Consider the following 18,287-nt stretch of genomic DNA (forward strand, 5'->3'; position numbering starts at 1 on the left):
GGGCTAAAGTTAGGGTTAGGCTGCCATCACACTAGCAGTATTTGGTAAGTATTTTATATCAGTATTTGTAAGCCAAAACCAGGAGTGGAACAAATAGAGGCAAAGTATAATAGAAACATATGCACCACTTCCGCATTTATCACCCGCTCCTGGTTTTGGCTTACAATTACTGATGTAAAATACTGACCAAATACTGCTAGTGTCACGGCAGCCTTAGGGTTACAGTTAGGGTTGGGGCTACAGTTAGGGTTGGGGCTAAAGTTAGGGTTGGAGTTAAAGTTAGGGTTTGGATTACATTTAGGGTTGTGGTTAGGGGTGTGGTTGGGATTAGGGTTAGGGGTGTGTCTGGGTTAGGAGTGTGGTTAGGGTTACCGTTGGGATTATGGTTCGGGGTGTGTTTGGGTTAGGGTTTCAGTTATAATTTGGGTGGTTTCCACTGTTTAGGCACATCAGGGGCTTTCCAAACGCGACATGGCGTCCGATCTCAATTCCAGCCAATTCTACATTGAAAAAGTAAAATAGTGCTCCTTCCCTTCTGAGCTCTCCCGTGCACCCAAACAAAGGTTTACCCCAACATATGGGGTATCAGCGTACTCAGGACTAATTGGACAACAACTTTTGGGGTCCAATTTCTCAAAATACAAAACCGGGGGCTAAAAAATAATTTTTGTGGAAAAAACAAAAGATTTTTTATTTTCACGACTCTGCGTTATAAACTGTAGTGAAGCACTTGGGGATTCAAAGTTCTCACAACACATCTAGATAAGTTCCTTAGGGGGTCTACTTTCCAAAATGGTGTCACTTGTGGGGGGTTTCAATGTTTGGGCACATCAGGGGCTCTGCAAATGCAACCTGACACCTGCAGACCAATCCATTTAAGTCTGCACTCCAAACGGTGCTCCTTCCCTTCCGAGCTCTGGCATGCGTCCAAATGGTGGTTCCCCCCCACATATGGGGTATCGGCGTACTCATGACAAATTGGACAACAACTTTTGGGGTCAATTTCACCTGTTACCCCTGGGAAAATACAAAACTTGGGGTTCAAAAAATTTTGTGGAAAAAAAAAAAAAAAGGATTTTTTTATTTTCACGGCTCTGCGTCATAAACTGTAGTGAAACACTTGAGGTTTACAGTTCCCACAACACAACCAGATAAGTTCCTTAGGACAAATTGCACAACAATTTTTCGGGTCTAATTTCTCCTGTTACCCTTGTGAAAATAAAGATTTGGGGGCGAAAAGATCATTTTTGTAGGAAAAATGTGATTTTTTTTTTTTTTTTTTTTTTTTTTTAATTTTTATTTTCAAGGCTCTACGTTATAAACTTCTGTGAAATACCTGGGGGTTAAAAGTGCTCACCACTCATCTAGACAAGTTCCTTAAAGGGTCTACTTCCAAAATGGTGTCACTTGTGGGGGGTTTCAATGTTTAGGCACATCAGCGGCTCTCCAAAAGAGTCAAATGATGCTCTTTCCCTTCTGAGCTCTGCCGTGCACCCAAACAGTGGTTTACCCACACATATGGGGTGTCCGCGTACTCGGGACAAATTGCACAACAACTTTTGGGGTCCAATTTTTTCTGTTACCCTTTGGAAAATAAAAAATTGGGGGCGAAAAGATCGTTTTTGTGAAAAAATATGATTTTTTATTTTTACGGCTCTGCATTATAAACTTCTGTGAAGCAATTGGTGGGTCAAAGTGCTCACCACACATCTAGATAAGTTCCTTAGGGGGTCTACTTTCCAAAATAGTGTCACTTGTGGGGGGTTTCAATGTTTAGCCACATCAAGGGCTCTCCAAACGCGACATGGAATTCCATCTCAATTCCAGTCAATTTTGCATTGAAAAGTCAAACGGCGCTCCTTCCCTTCTGAGCTCTGCCATGCGCCCAAACAGTGGTTTACCCCCACATATAGGGTATCAGCGTACTCAGGATAAATTGTACAACAACTTTTGGGGTCAAATTTCTCCTGTTTCCCTTGGTAAAATAGAATAAATTGGAGCTGAAGTAAATTTTTTGTGAAAAAAAGTTAATGTTCATTTTTTTTTTAAACATTCCAAAAATTCCTATTAAACACCTGAAGGGTTAATAAACTTCTTGAATGTGGTTTTGAGCACCTTGAGGGGTGCAGTTTTTAGAATGGTGTCACACTTGGTTATTTTCTATCATATAGACCCCTCAAAGTGACTTCAAATGTGATGTGGTCCCTAAAAAAAAATGGTGTTGTAAAAATGAGAAATTGCTAGTCAACGTTTAACCCTTATAACTGCCTAACAAAAAAAAATTTTGGTTCCAAAATTGTGCTGATGTAAAGTAGACATGTGGGAAATGTTACTTATTAAGTTTTTTGTGTGACATATCTCTGATTTAAGGGCATAAAAATTAAAAGTTGGAAAATTGCAAAATGTTCAAATTTTTGGCCAAATTTTCCATTTTTTTCACAAATAAACGCAGGTAATATCAAAGAAATTTTACCACTATCATGAAGTACAATGTCATGAGAAAACATTGTCAGAATCACTGGGATCCGTTGAAGCGTTCCAGAGTTATAACCTCATAAAGGGACAGTGGTCAGAATTGTAAAAATTGGCCTGGACATTATTGTGCAAACCAACCTTGGGGGTTAAGGGGTTAAATACAATAACATTTCACCAGCTTGATTTTCCTGAAATTGCCTGCGCCCCCGACAACCAGTGTGCAAAAATTTCACATGGGCCAACTACCGGTAGTTTTATTTAATTGTAAATTGCAGATTTGCAATGCAGAATCCACACTAAATCCTGACGGTGTGAACATACCCTTAAATAACCGTGCAATTTCAATGAGACGGAAGCCGCAGACTAAGGCTTCTTTCACACTTCCATCTTCCAAATCTGCACAGGATCCGTAAAGACGTTGAAATGACGTATCCTGTGCAGGTTGTGGAAAACGTGTCCACTGGGCTCGTCTTTCTGACAGACCCGTCGAGGCTATGTGCACCTGTTGTGTATGTGTCTTCGCAGAGGTTTTATGCTGCGAAAACGCTTACACAACACAAACCAGGTTAAAAAAAAAAAAAAAATCGCAGTATTCTCACCTACCGGCGTCCCGCGCAGCGTCATCAATGCTCCCAGCAGCTAACGTTCCTAGTAATACATTGCGAAATCTCACGAGAAGTATATAAATTTTTCCAGCGTTTTTCACTCAGTCTTATGAATTCAAGAAACATGTATATTTTATGCTGCATTTTTCCTGTCAACTGTATTTGTATCAGATACTGAGATTCATCACAGTGTGATTCAATTTTCTTAGTTGGGGACAATTCAAAAAAAAAAAATAAAAAAAAAATTGCTGTCTCCATTTTTTTTTTTCAGTCCATGATGTCATCCGATGGGATGCAGCTATTTTTTCCCTGAAACCAATTGGTCTGAGAAAAGAAATCGGACATGTGCAGAACCCCATAGAATATCGTGGGGACCACTGCTATCATCAATTTCTCCAGTTGTCTGCACAAGCCAAGCTATATTCACACGTTGCAGATTTGCCTGTGGAATTTTCTGTGCAGATTCTGCATTTCTTGGCAGAAAACGCAGGTCAGAATCTGCGCCTTTTTATGGTATGTGCACTCGTTTGTGAGGATTTCTTCCTTTTTTTTTTTTTTACCCCTGAAGATTTCTATTATGGAATGGATGCAGAAACGCAGCAGATCTGCAAAAAGACTTGACATGGTCTTTTTAATCTGCTGCGTTTTCCGTGCAGATTTTAGCACAGCATTTTTTTTGCCATTGATTTACATCGTACTGTAAATCACTTGCAGATCTGCAGCGTTTCTGCGTGGAAAAAAAACGCTGCAGATCTGCAGGAAATCTGCAACGTGTGCACATACCCTAAGGCTATGTGCACACGTTGTGGATAAGGCTTAGGATTTTTTTGTGCGGATTCTGCTTCTCTTGGCAGAAAACGCAGGTGCGGATTTGACACTGTTTTGGTGAGGTTTTTGTGTGGATATACTGCGGATTTACTGCGTTTTTTACCCCTGTGGATTTCTTTAATGGAATGGGTACAAAAACGCTGCAGATCCGCAAAAAAGAAATGACATGCTACTTTTAATCTGCTACGTTTCCGCACAGAATTTTCCGCACCATTAGCACAACATTTTCTTTTTCCTATTGCTTTACATTGTATTGTCACTTGCGGATCTGCAGCGTTTCTGCACCGCAAAAAACGCTGCGGATCCGCAGAGAATCCGCAACTTGTGCACAAACCCTTAAGGAGTTTTCCTGATTTAGGAAACCTCTGTTCCCCTGGTTGCAGTTTGTTTATAGAAAGAAACAAACTGTCCTTTACTTGCCCTCCCCGGGTCCATGTTGTGTCTCCGCTGCTGCCTCCGGTATCTGTAATTGTTTGCAGTGCTGGCGTTTCGTCTTTGGCTCTGCAGCCAATAACTGAGCTCAGTGGTTCCGCTCACAGTCGATTGGCTGCAGCTCTGTCGACATGACGTCAGCGCTGCAGACAATAACAGACATCGGGAGCAGCAACGGAGGCTCTGCCTTTGATCCAGTGAATAAATCACAGCCAGGGGGAAGAGGGGTTTTCCGGAGCCAGAAACCCCCTTGCTAGATTGTAAAAGGCTTACCAGGATTTTGGCTTTCTTGGTGAACAGGTTTTCAGCAATTAAACTAATTGTCATTGTTAAAGCATCATTTTACTGGCGGGAACATATCATACAAAGGAACCTTTAGTGAAAGCCCGTGTTTCCCGGTAAAGTCTTACCTGTAATTAAGAAGCCTGATGTCACTGCGCCCTTTTGTATGTGACATCAGATCCTTCTAGCCTTGTGTGCTCAGCCATTGTCCTCCAAACCACTTTCTGTTAATATCAGGTTATGGCGTCTTCCCTGCAGCAATGATGCTTGCCCACAATCTGGAACATTCTGCTCACTTCTTCATAGCGCATGTATGATCTCCCATCAAATCCTGTGCCCAAAGCTGACATTTACCCCAGTTATCTGCTGCCCGCTCATTCATCCCACAGGTAGACCTATCCTGCCCATTCACACATTCACGGGTGCCCTACCACCCAAACCGCGGCATATCTCCCAGGAGAATGTGAGCAACTTGGCAGATTAATGCAGACTGCCCAATCCAATTGCCAGGGGAGAGTTAGGAGACCCCCGATCACATGATCTGCTGGTCCTGCCAGCTCAGTGGGTGCCGCTAATGGTTTTCTTTTATGTAGATGGAATCTGCTCTGCTAGAAATGATTTACATGAGAGGTGGGTCAGATTGGTAAGGAGATGCCACATTATGCCCCAAGCTATTCTGCAGCAGGACTGCCATGGCAGCGATCAGTCATGGATCCCTCCATCAGGGAGGACTGGATGAGAATAGGAAGTTACAAGTCGCTGTACCTTCTCCAGGATCCCACCTTACCTCTCCTGCTGTAATCAGGATTTTCGTTCCTAGTACTTTTTTTTTCTTCATGGACCGAATGTCCGTATGAGAAAAATAGCTGTGCGCTAATCTCTTCCGGTTTTTTTATTTTATTTTTATGAGACTCGCCCATTTAAGACTATGGATGCTCAAATAAACATCAGATCCCATACTGGTCATCAGCCTTGAATCTGGTCTTTACACGTACGTTATTAACAGAGTGCAAAGCAAGTAAAGCTGTGAGGGGTATTAAAACCTTACCCTAAATTTCACAAAGGAAATATATGATCCCCAGCTGACATTACCCGTAGCATCAGACGGGTGTTGCTGCACTCCTGAAGCCAAATGGCAGCAGTATATATGGTGTCTGCTCAGTCCAATGGATTGATCACATCACATATTATGGTTTTTTTTTAATTTTTTTTTTTTTTACTATTTTCGGTTCTAAATGGGCGAGTTGTCATTATGATGTTCCCTTTGCATTTACCTTTGGATGGCTGAAAAAAAAAACCAACCTGGCCATTAATTGTGTCTTATTATTTTAATAATGAAAAAATACAACTGCAGGTCCAGGAAATGCCAATCAGAAGAAACGACTTTATATTTAGGGAACCTGTCAACACAAACATGGTTAACGAACACCAACGCGCTGCAGGCCTCATAAAGGTCTCTAGATGTGGACAAGTATAAATCCCTGCTTTTAGAAGGAGGGAGCAATGGGAAAGGGAACGATAACCAGTTTTTGGTGACCGGTTCCTTTTATGATCCCTGTTAAATGTATTTTTAACCTCTTAACCACCTTCAACATATTCTCATCACTGGTTGTTGAGGGCTGTATGAAGTGGGCTTTGTACACAGGCAGCATCTGTCTACCTGCAGCGAGCTCCGATTGTTGTTCGCCATTTACCGTAGATACCGCTGTCATTAATTGATCACGATTATGGGAAGCCGATGGGTTACCACTAGTGATGAGCGAGCGTGCTAAGAGTATCTTCGGCGTGCTTGACTACTATGTTCGAGTCGCCATTGCTTCATGTCTTGTGGTGTGACATAGAATTTATTGAATAAATATTAACCGAAAAAACTATTTTTCTTGTTTTCAGTAATTAACGTACAGTTTCGTTAGTTTAATATTTTCATGTATTAGACACGACCACAACAAATATAAAAAAATATATATAAATTTACTTTTCAATGGGAAAAAGGTAGGTGATTTAAACTTTTATATATTTTTTTTTTCAGAATTTCATCCCACTTAGATTATTTTTTCAGTTACATGGGAGAATGAATAGTGTTATTCAAAATGACAATTCGTAGCCTTCATATAATAAAAAACAAAATAAAGTTATGATTTTTGGAACTAGGGGAGGAGAAACCTAAAAAAATGAAAAAATGTCCGTGTCTTTAAAGTCATGGGACTCGTGGGACGGCATCATACACATAGTGGAGTGAGCGACGCGTTTCGACCTAGCGGTCTTTATCACAGCTGTGATAAAGACCGCTAGGTCGAAACGCGTCGCTCACTCCACTATGTGTATGATGCCGTCCCAGGAGTTGTCTCCGTATTTTAACATGTTGGATTAAAGGTTGCATATTTTATCTAGAAGCTGGAACAATTTCTTTCTTCTTTCTTGGAAACTTTCTACGTCACATCAGGACGGAGTTCCGTGCTTCTTACATCTCTTCGGTGAGCTGGCTTCTTTGTTTTCTACGCTGGACTATATGTACATGCCCAGTAGTGACCGCTGCTGTGGAATCAGGGAAATGGAGGAGTCGGAGATTTGACTTAACAGCCCTGATTGTAAGTACACGGTGCTATATAATGATTGCAATATATTATAGCACTGTGTACTTATAATTGCTGGTTTTGCCTTTCTGCCCAGCTAATTCTTCTTTTTTCTCTGCTCTGTGTAGAAACAGAAAGTCTATTTTTCTTTGCATTTATCATTCCCCTCTTCAACTCCTGATCCAGCTATTCCCTTCTCCCCCTGCCACAGAGGTTTCCGGTGACACATGACTCATACAGTTAAAATTGACCTCCTGTTTCTACATAGAGCTCAGAAGGATTCAGCTAGTCAGTTTTTAATCACATGATATCATAGACCTAATGGAAAAGAGAAGAATTGGCTGAGTAGAAAGGCAAAATGAGCAATTGTAAGTACACAGTGCTATATAGTATGATGATTGCAATATATTAAGAGGACTAAACGCTTTCATGGGTGTGCTTCTTTAATTACCCTATTTGCTGCATATCCTAAAGTACAAGGCAGTGGCTTGTATCTTGTACCCATGAAGCTGATATTTAGATAAAGATCATGGAGCACAGATCACATTTTGTGTAGTTGGTAGTGGAAGAAAACCTAAGCAAGCATTGTCCTTCACTTTAGTTACAAGTTGTATCGTTTTCGTGGAATTAAGTCTTCTAAGTAATGTAGTCGCACTTTATTACATAGCTGCCAATGCATTATTTGCAGAAGGTTATTCTCAGGCAGAGCGTTCCTGGTCGTGGGTGCTGTATGTTTGCTATTGTAAGTGGATGCATGAAAGCACTGGTAAAGCAGAGAACAGCAGCCAAACATCATCTTCCTTCTGTGTCTTTTGTAAGAATTGGGTAACCCTGTAAAAGACTTTTGTAACTTTTTAAGAGTATATACACAAATAGGATTTTTAATACGTTTTTGTTTTTTTTCTGTATGAGAAAGGCAGGCAATGGTCAGAAAATCTAAGCGGAGATTAGCCATGTTCTTGGTGTGTGTTTTTTGGCACGCCTTCTGATGCTAGGCCTTTTGGATCTCATTTGGGGAAAAACTATAATGAAAACCGCTGAAAGAATTGACTTGCTGCCCTTAAAATAAACAAATGCGCCAAAGGTCAAAACAACGCAAGAAAAACTTTTTTAAAATTTGCCCACGATCAGGAAGAGCAGCGTTTTGGACACCACTCACGGGCGCTGCGTCTAAAATGCTGCGTTCTACTTACAAGCACAGTGAATGCGATTTATAGAAAGCCCATTACCACTGTGCATCTATTTACCGCTGTGTAAACTCGCCAACGGTGCGGGTTTACAAGCCCATAGCCATTTATTCGATGCGGTAAAGCTGCACGGTTCATTGAACACATGCGCATCTACCTGCGCCGTTAGAATGCAGAGTTTTGGACGCAGCAAAAATACTCGGCATCCAAAACGCTGTTATTTCCTGATCGTGGGCACATAGTCTTAACAGTATTTAAATATAATAAAATCAGCTATTACTCCCCCCTTGTCCAGCGCTGCTTTACTGCTACCTCGGTGATGTCATATCAATAGCGCTGCAGCCAATCACTGGGCTCTGGGACTTATGTTGTCTCCCACTGAACCAAGGGATTAACTGCAGTGCTACTCATGATGACACTGCTGTGACCTGTGCACGCTCACAGCAGGGAAGCATCACCCGGGTAGGGCGACTGCAAGCTAATTTTATTATTTTAAAGACTTCTGGGATGAATTGGAAAATATGCTGACATGGGAAATCCCCTCTGACTTAGTGAAGATGTCTTTTTAGTAACCTGTATACTGACCAGGAAAACCCCTTTCCATATACCCCACTGGGGCAAATGAACGGGGGGAGGTTCAAATGGTACGACAAGCTATGCATAGACTCTAGTGCTCTGGCTGGCAAATCCTTCTTATATATTACACTAGATGGTGGCCCGATTCTAACGCATTGGGTATTCTAGAATATGTATGTCCACGTAGTATATTGCCCAGCCACGTAGTATATTGCCCAGCCACGTAGTATATTGCCCAGCCACGTAGTATATTGCCCAGCCACGTAGTATATTGCCCAGCCACGTAGTATATTGCCCAGCCACGTAGTATATTGCCCAGCCACGTAGTTCACGTAGTATATTGCCCAGCTACGCACAGAGCCACGTAGTATACAGCACAGAGCCACGTAGTATGCACCATATCCCTGTTTAAAAAAAAAAAAGAATTAAAATAAAAAATAGTTACATACTTACCTCCTGGAGCCTCTGGATCGAAGCAGCCGGTTCCTGATGCTTGGCCCGCGGTCCGGTCCCAAGAGTGCATTGCGGTCTCGTGCGATGATGACGTAGCGGTCTCGCGAGACCGCAATGCATGCAGCGGTCACCAGGACGTCGCAAGGAGCGGAAAAGGCCGGTTCCTGATCCGGGGCCACCGGAGGGTGAGTATGTAACTATTTTTTATTTTTTTTTTTATTATTTTTAACATTAGATATTTTTACTATTCATGCTGCATATGCAGCATGAATAGTAAAAAGGTGGTCACACAGGCCATTAACCCTGTGTGAGCGCTGACCGGAGGGGAGTATGCGGACGCCGGGCACTGACTGCGGGGAGAAAGGAGCGGCCATTTTTTTCCGGACTGTGGCCGTCGTTGATTGGTCTCGGCAGCTGCCTGTCATAGCTGCCGCGACCAATCAGCAAATGAATAACTGTGACAGAAGGACAGACCGACGGAAGTGACCCTTAGACAATTATATAGTAGATTGTCACTGTCACGGGGCTACCGTGACAGAGAAGTTCCAGAGAACTGCAGCCTTTGGGCCTCGTTCACACACGATGAACAGAAGCTCTTCTCCTGAATTCTGACATGGCTGTCTTGTGCCAGCACGGCAGGAGTTAAACCTTGTTACTGAAGTTACTGAGAGCTATGTCTCTCAGCTGATTTGGTTTTGGTAATCTCCGCTCCTATATAGACTCAGCTTTGTCTACAACTGTTGTCAGTGATCAGTTCTGCTGCCTGGCTTGGAGTGAGAAGGAGCGTGGTATTAGGAGCTTGGAGGTTTATTTACAGAGATTAATGTCTGCTGTTTTGGTTGCATGTTAAACTTGTTTTCCTTCCAATTTTTTTCCTTCTCTTCCCTTCTATGTGTACCCTCTGTGGTTGTGTGAGCATTTGGCGAGTTTAAGGGTATGTGCACACGTCAGGATTGCATCAGGATTTTGTCAGGATTTTTCATCAGTATTTGTAGCCAAAACCAGGAGTGGAACAATTAGAGGAAAAGTATAATAGAAACATATGCACCACTTCTGCATTTATCACCCACTCCTGGTTTTGGCTACAAATACTGATGAAAAATCCTGACAAAATCCTGACAAAATCCTGATGCAATCCTGACGTGTGCACATACCACCTTGTCTGTATACCCTGTTTAATTGTCGTATTTATACACTGGTGCAGTCCACCTCCCTTGGGGGGAGAGGGGGCCACTGATAGGGTCTGCACAGGAGACAGGGATACGCCAGCGGCTCAGGCCTCCTAACCATCATAGGTACCCCCTGAGATAGGGGAAAGTCAGGGCCCCATTACAGTGGCAGGGACAGGTGCGGGTCCCAGTATGCCGTCCCGCCCCTTTATCGGCGTTATCGGCGTGACCGTCACATTTTTAAAGGTTCCCTCTGATATAACAGATGACCATTGTGGGTTTTAACTGAATTCTGACCTGAGTTCTATTAGTAAAATCAGTCTTCCACTGTACAGTATACAGCCTGGGGGAAGCTGGCAAAACAGAGTCCTCTATCCAATTAGCGTAACTCGGTCTTTTTTCATCCTGCTCTATATAAAATGCATTAGGGTCTAAGAGAACATTTGACACATTGGCTTCTGAAGATTTTGAGGTTGCTTGAACATGTTACAACTTGCAGACGAAGAACATAACTTGTAGCTCTACCAGTTTGACCACTGAATTCTCATTGATGGTGTTGCATTAGTTTGTAGATATATCTTCTTTATTTTACTACTTAACAGCGGTCTCCGATCTACAATCCAAGTTTTCTTTTCCTGCTGTCCTCTGTATTCTGTTCGCTCATTGTCGTCTCGGATACTACTATAATGTCTCCCATACACACACAACACACAGAAGAGGAGACCCTGCTCCCTATTTCCCGCTCGCACACCCTCGGAAGCTCTTTCACTCTCCAGCTCCCTCCCCTCTTCATAGACCTAATCTGATCCCTCAAGTAGATGATAATCATCTCTTCTTCTCCTGCACTGACACTTAGTTCTTCTCAAATTAGTTCTTCTCAAATTACTGATAAAAATCCATCTTAAAGAGAATTGGCTCATAAATGGAGAAAGTAGGAATTTATTAGTAGGCTTATTTACTTTTGATTCATGCAAATGTTTTAGGTTATATTTTGTAAATAAAAAATGTGAACTCAAACTTTTTGTTTTTGAGTCTACAATATCTAGGCAATTTCTAGTTTAGTTCTAGCTCAATTTCTAGTTGCTTTCCAGGGATAATTGTATTTATTACAGAATATTGACAGTAATAGATCTAAGCATGTGAAAATTACACTAGTCCCAAACAGTTTTGAGGGCGTGATGGTGCTCCTATGTATTGCCCATATGAAGGGGGCATCTGGCTTGGATAATTAAGAAACCCAGCGCTAGGATCTTAGATGTTACATCATAATTCATTAGTGGATCCGATACTGCAGAGGGACCACCCAGAGCCGGTACTGATCATTTTGATATTGATCTGGACGTAATGCTGAAGTTTTCTTAGCATCTGATTTTCTGTGCAAATAGCCATACTGGAATTCTCCTCTTTATTTTTTATCGAAACCTCACTGGTACTAAGTGTATGAGGTAAGGGGGACTGAGCTTAGTCTTCGGATTTTACAAGTATCTACATTTCCTGATGACCCTCCTAAGAATGGTTGCTTCATCTGTTAGTTTAAAGTTCTGTGTTGTTTTGAGACTTTTTAGGTCTTTTGGTCTATGTGTGAAAACATTCTAGGGTAATGTGTATTTTGTATATTTAATGTATAGATTTAGTCAACCTGCATTGTTTTCCATGCGTTAATGGAAATTTTATCGTAATCTGTGCTTACTGGTTTTATAGATAATTATCTTTATTTTTTAAAGCCCCACTCCAGCTGTTATTTTACCACTGGAGTGGGGCTTCCAATCAAGGGTCCCTGGATGCTGTGGCTGTACGCAGCGTCCAATCCGCAGCAAATCCTGACCGTTTCCTGACAGTGTAAACATAGCCTTTGTCAGTTTGTTTTCCTCTTGTAAACTGCCCCCAGAAAAGGAGACAAGTCTGTTACAAATCTTACAGAGGGATGCAACACTCTTGATATTGTGGCGTGATCACAGAATCCTAAAAAGTTTTGTTGCAAATAGTCAACAGGGTCACAAAAGATGCACTGAGAAAAAAACGTGCATTAAATGAGAAAGATTTGAGACGAATGAAACGTGAAGCGAGCAGGAGCCCATTATCCTCCAGTGCTCTCATATTCCCGACCTGCATCCTCCCCAGAGAGCCTAGAAGTACAAGGTGTTCAGTTCTCAGACACATGGCCAAAGTAAGGAAGGCTGAAACCAGACCACCACTGAGGAAGCTACAGAAGGTGACACGTCAAGACTGGGCCAAGAAATATCCGAAGACAGATTTGCAAAGGTTTTATGGCACCTCCAAACAGAATTAGGCAAGTGTGAACAGGTGCAAGCCACCAAGACTATTTATTATAACCATCCATATATTCAATGTTAGCATATTATAGCCTTTCAGAGTGCAGCTGTATTTTTTGGTTATAAGGAGTCGCTCTTGATGGACCAGATGGACAGACTTGTGGCTGAATCAGTAACAGGCACAGTGTCACAGGGTTACCGCAACAGAGGAGCCAGAAGACCCAGTGTCTGACTTCACGTACTACTGCACTGATTAGAAGCACTTCTTCTTCATATTAAACAGTGCAGATTGCTGTTAGTGCAGGGGTTAAACTGTTCAGCTTAGTGTCTCTGAAGCCTTCCTGCTTAGAATATCTCAGCTGTGCAGAATTGGCCACCCTCTCTGCTATATATATACTTGCCTCTGACAGTCTGGATTGCCAGTGTTAGTCTTGTACTGCCTGGTGTCTGTTGTTGGTAGAGGCATTTGGAGTGTTGATCTGTGACTGGTGTTTCGGCAGTGTGCAAATGCTAATCCTCAGCTATTTGGTTTCCCTCCCTTTTCTCCCCGGTGTACCTCTCTGTTGTCCGGAGGGCAGTGATAGTGTCATGATCCACTCCGGGTTTGTTTCTGATTATTCTCTCCTCCATGATGGTCATGCGGGGGTTAATCTTCCCGGCCTCGTTTTGGTATCTGGCTATTTAAGTCTGCTGATACCTGCAAGCTGTGTCAGTTATAGTTTCAGTCTCTGGCTTGAGCTGCTGACGCCGTTATATCCTGATTTGTCCTCTGCCCATTTACCTAGGTCCCGTTCCTGCTTTCCCCTGTGACTTCGCTCGTCGTAGTACTCGCTCTCTGTGTTGTGACCTCTTGGTATTTGAATCTGCTTGTCCCCTCACCTGTTTGATTGTCTTCCGTCTTTGGCTTTCCTGCTCTCGCCCGGCTCTGACTACTTTGGCTTGTTTCTGACCACGTGTATTGCTGTGACCTCTGGTACTTTGTTCCCTCCCTGTTGCTGCCCAAGCTTTTCTGACTACTCTTCCGCCACCTAGTGGCTCCTGCCTGCTGCTCTGTTGTTTCTTTGTGAGTGTTCCTATTTTCCTTCACCTGCACCCTCTGGTGGAGGTTGTGTGCTACTGTGCTGCAGCAGGCATTGCAGATAGCTAGGGTGCCCCAAGCATTAGGGACAGTGAAGGAGCCCATGACCCCGGTTATTCCAACAACAGAGTTTTCACACACATACCTTCAGTTTGACTGAGACGCCAGCAAGGTGGAGGTGGGTACACCTATGGGCTGATATTATTAAAGATACGCTAGTTGGACCTTTTTGAGTTGAAGATAAACTAAAAAATCTCCCAAACCTTCTGACAGTTTTCAGCAGACATTTTCTTTGAGCAGTGGTACAGGAAAAAGTCTGAATTTTTCAATAAAACCTTGTTTTTTATGCAGGACAATGCTCCAAGTCTCCACTGCTTGGCTGCCAGTAATGGTCTTAAAGATCAAAGAATAATGACGTTTTCCCATCTTCACCTGAGTTAAACTTTATTGACAACTTGTGTGCTCTTCTTAATCAGGAGGTTTTTTGAGAAAGAGAAAATTACACCTCTCTGAACAGTGTCTGGAAGGTTGTGGTTGGTGCTGCCCAAAAAGTTGATAATTAAAGAGAACCTGTCAGCAGGATTGTGCTCAGTAACCTACACACAGTGTCAGGTCGGCGCCGTTACACTGAATAAAATGATACCTGGTGATGAAATCGTCTTGTGAAGGTTTAATGTTTATTTTCAGTTTTGAGTTAATGATATGCTCGTGCTCCAGGGCGACCTGTGAGGGGTCTTCATGTGGTGCTCTGATTAGGTATTCATGTGTATGGCTTATGACAGGTCACTGATCCCTTAGTGACCTGCCTCCTCTTTTACGTAATGAATATTATGTATTGAAAAAAATCCCCTTCTGCAAGCAGGGGCGCCTGCGCTGCAGCATGATCGCATCTATAATGTGTATTTGATTATTTTCTTTGATGGTATCCATAAATTCATTAAAAAAAAAAGAAAAAAAAATCAGTTTGAAAAAGGCGCCGGCAGCACCTGTGCAGTAGCAGCTATCAGCGATATCAGCTACTGCGCAGGCGTCGGGGGTGCCATCTTGCTAGAGAAAAAAAAAGCCTCTTCCAAGATGGCAACACCGCGCCTGCGCAGTAGCATTTATCAGTGACCCGATAAATGCTACTGTGCAGGCACTGGCGGCGCCATCTTGGAGGAGGCAATTTTTATTTCTCTAGAAAGATGGCGCCGCCTACGCAGCAGCAGCTATTGGATCGCCTATAGATGCTATTGCACAATTTATTAATTTTTCCAGGACGTCCCTCCTGACAGCACCCAGGAGGACGTCCTCCTCCTCCTTGCTGGGACAGGAAACACACGAGAGTACAAATATCCGGTCCCACCCACCGATCCTCAGTGTTTTTCCTGTCCCTGCATGGAGGGACACACAAGGGAAAAGCTGCGCAGGCTTACCGAGCTCAAGGGGATCGTGCGGTCTTCCAATCCTTCCCCCTGTCAAGTGGCTCAGGGTCGAAACTCCCCAGTGGGGAGTCCCTCTGCCCCAAAGGCCCGGAGCGGGACGATGCTCCGGGATTGAGCTGCTCCTCCCGGTGGGAGACTCTCGGCTCAGGACGCGGCGGTGATCCTGGCGGGCCTCCATTCGGCCAGGCGTGCTGTTCGGGATACGCCGCACCTGACGAGCATTTCCGGATCAAGGGAGCCGCGTCACTTCCGGTTTTGTCAGAGGCCGGCAAAACGTCACTTCCGGTTTCGGGAGGAAGGTCCTCCAAGCGGTAATCCCACCCTAAGGAGGTGCTTTGGTACTCTCCTGGGTGCTGTCAGGAGGGACGTCCTGGAAAATAGGTTTTAGACCTACCGGTAATTGTTTCCAGGAGTCCATACTGACAGCACTGGTAGTTCCCCCCCGTTTGTTAGAAGTTCAAGGTATATTTATATATGTATTTACATACTATATTGTAATGTGGTCCTGTCATTAAAAAGTTTTTATTTGCATCATTCCATGAGATGGTTCTTGTAACAACACTGAGGATCGGTGGGTGGGACCGGATATTTGTACTCTCGTGTGTTTCCTGTCCCAGCAAGGAGGAGGAGAACGTCCTCCTGGGTGCTGTCAGTATGGACTCCTGGAAACATAATTACCGGTAGGTCTAAAACCTATTTTTTTAATGAATTTCTGGATACCATCAGAGAAAAGAATAAAATACACATTATAGATGCGATCATGCTGCAGCGCAGGTGCCGCCTGCTTACAGAAGGGGATATATATATATATATATATATATACCCCTTCTGCATTATACCCTTCCTCACTTGTAAAGTGCCATGGAATAAATGGCGCCATAATAATAAATAATATATTATTCATTATGTAAAACGGGGCAGGTTACTGAGGGATCAGTGACCTGTCAACAGTCTGTATTATGAATACCTAAGCAGAGCACCACATGAAGACCCCCACAGGCCGCCCCGGAGCACGAGCAAATTGTTAACTCAAAACTGAAAATAAAGATTAAACAACCACAAGAACGATTTCATCACCAGGTATCATTGTAATCAGTATAACGGCGCCGACCTGACACTGTCTGTAGGTTACTGTGCACAATCCTGCTGACAGGTTCCATTTAACAAATTAAGAATCTGACAGACTTATGGAAGGATTATGGCTGTTATTGAAAAGAAGGGTGGCCATATTGGTCACTGATTTTATTTATTTTTAAATGTATTTCTGTACATTTTTCAGCTTTTTGGTTATTTTTACTTTAACAGATGAAAATAAACAATTGAGAAGGGAACATTTACATTTTTCATTTAGTTGCATAATAATGCTGCATGCTAATAATTTCTCAATAATGAATCGCGCATAGATATTCTCCTAAAACAAAACCTCACTTTAACTTTCTTAAATATTCAGGTTTTGAATTGACTATCTGAACTGTAGTTGATCAATAGTAAATTAATCATAAAAAATGCAAATTGCCTGATAATTGTGTCCACAGTGTATATCTTTGGCCCTGATTCATTAAAACTGTGTTTTTTCACACTGGTTTCGATGACGGAGTGTGTTGGAGTCAGACTCACCTGATTATTGAGAGGCCCACAACTCTTAAAGTATCAGAAGCCCCCCCTCCCCACCGTTGCGCCCATTTTTTCAGAACTGGGTGAAACTTGCCCGAAAATACTGGAAGTTATAAAAGTCACACAAAAATATTTGGATATTTTTCAAAGCTTTTTAGAATTCTGATGTAAAAGCTTTGAGGAATCGGAGCATTTATTTGCTTTACTTTATTTTGTTGATCATAAAGCATTAACTTGCTTAAGTCTTGTGAGACCGCAGGATGCCAATCAGTTTTTCACCTAGTAACCTTTGTTTTGGCAAGTCTGAAGATTTCATATACCGGTATTTTACTACTACAAGCTGCAGTGCAGGAGCAGACTGCCCATTCATAGAGAGTTACTGGCAGAGCCACAGATCAGGAATTTCTGTAGCAGGTAATTAATCAACTTAGGCTACGTTCACATTGGCGTTCCGCCAATGTGCGTCGCTGTTGCGCCGGCGACGCAGCGGCGACGCGCCCCTATGTTTAACATAGGGGACGCGTGCGTCGTTTTGGTGGCGTTTTTCGCCACGTGCGTCGTTTCCGACGCTAGCGTCGGACGCAAGAAAACGCTACATGTAGCATTTTCTGTGCGTCCGATTTTCGTCGGAAAACGACGCACGCGTCGCAAAACGCGCGCGTTTTTGCGCGCGTTTGCGCGCGTTTTAGCGTGCGTCGCGCGTTGCGTCGCCGACGCACGGCGGCGCAACGCTAATGTGAACGTAGCCTTACCCTGCTTTTTATATCTCTGAGAAAAATGCTCAAGTGTGTATTGCCCTGGCCTGTTTGTGACCCCACAGTACGCAGGCTGGTTTTCGAATAAGCTCGCTAAGTAAATTCAATGTCAAATATAGGTATTTCAAAAAACATTGCAATTACTTATTAAAATGTTGAGTCTAGTGCATTAATGTCAAACTCTTTGCTACTGATGATAATTACTTAAATTCTTTCCTATGTAATTCATGTTCTTTGCTAGCTTTTAAGTGATTAGCAAAACAATTATTTTTTATTTTTGCAGGAATGTTAGATAAGTTTATATCTAAAGGCAAGTGGTGCCTTCTTGGTTTTAAGGCCGTGTGCACACGTTCAGTATTTTTCGCGTTTTTTCGCTATAAAAAGTGATAAAAACGCGAAAAAAAACGCTTACATATGCCTCCTATTAATTACAATGTATTCCACATTTCTAGTGCAAATGTTGCTTTTTTTTCCGCGAAAAAATCGCATTGCGGAAAAAAAGCAACATGTTCATTAAAAATGCAGAATTGCGGGGATTCCGCACACCTAGGAGTGCATTGATC

General features: G+C 42.7%; 1 protein-coding gene across 4 annotated transcripts in view; it reads left to right on the forward strand.

The window, feature by feature from the left end:
• DGKH (diacylglycerol kinase eta) overlaps positions 1-18,287 on the forward strand; it is a 374,433-nt gene that overhangs the window by 75,892 nt on the left and 280,254 nt on the right. The window lies entirely within an intron of this gene.

The sequence above is a fragment of the Ranitomeya imitator genome, chromosome 3, assembly GCF_032444005.1.
Source record: "Ranitomeya imitator isolate aRanImi1 chromosome 3, aRanImi1.pri, whole genome shotgun sequence".
Lineage (NCBI taxonomy): Eukaryota > Metazoa > Chordata > Amphibia > Anura > Dendrobatidae > Ranitomeya > Ranitomeya imitator.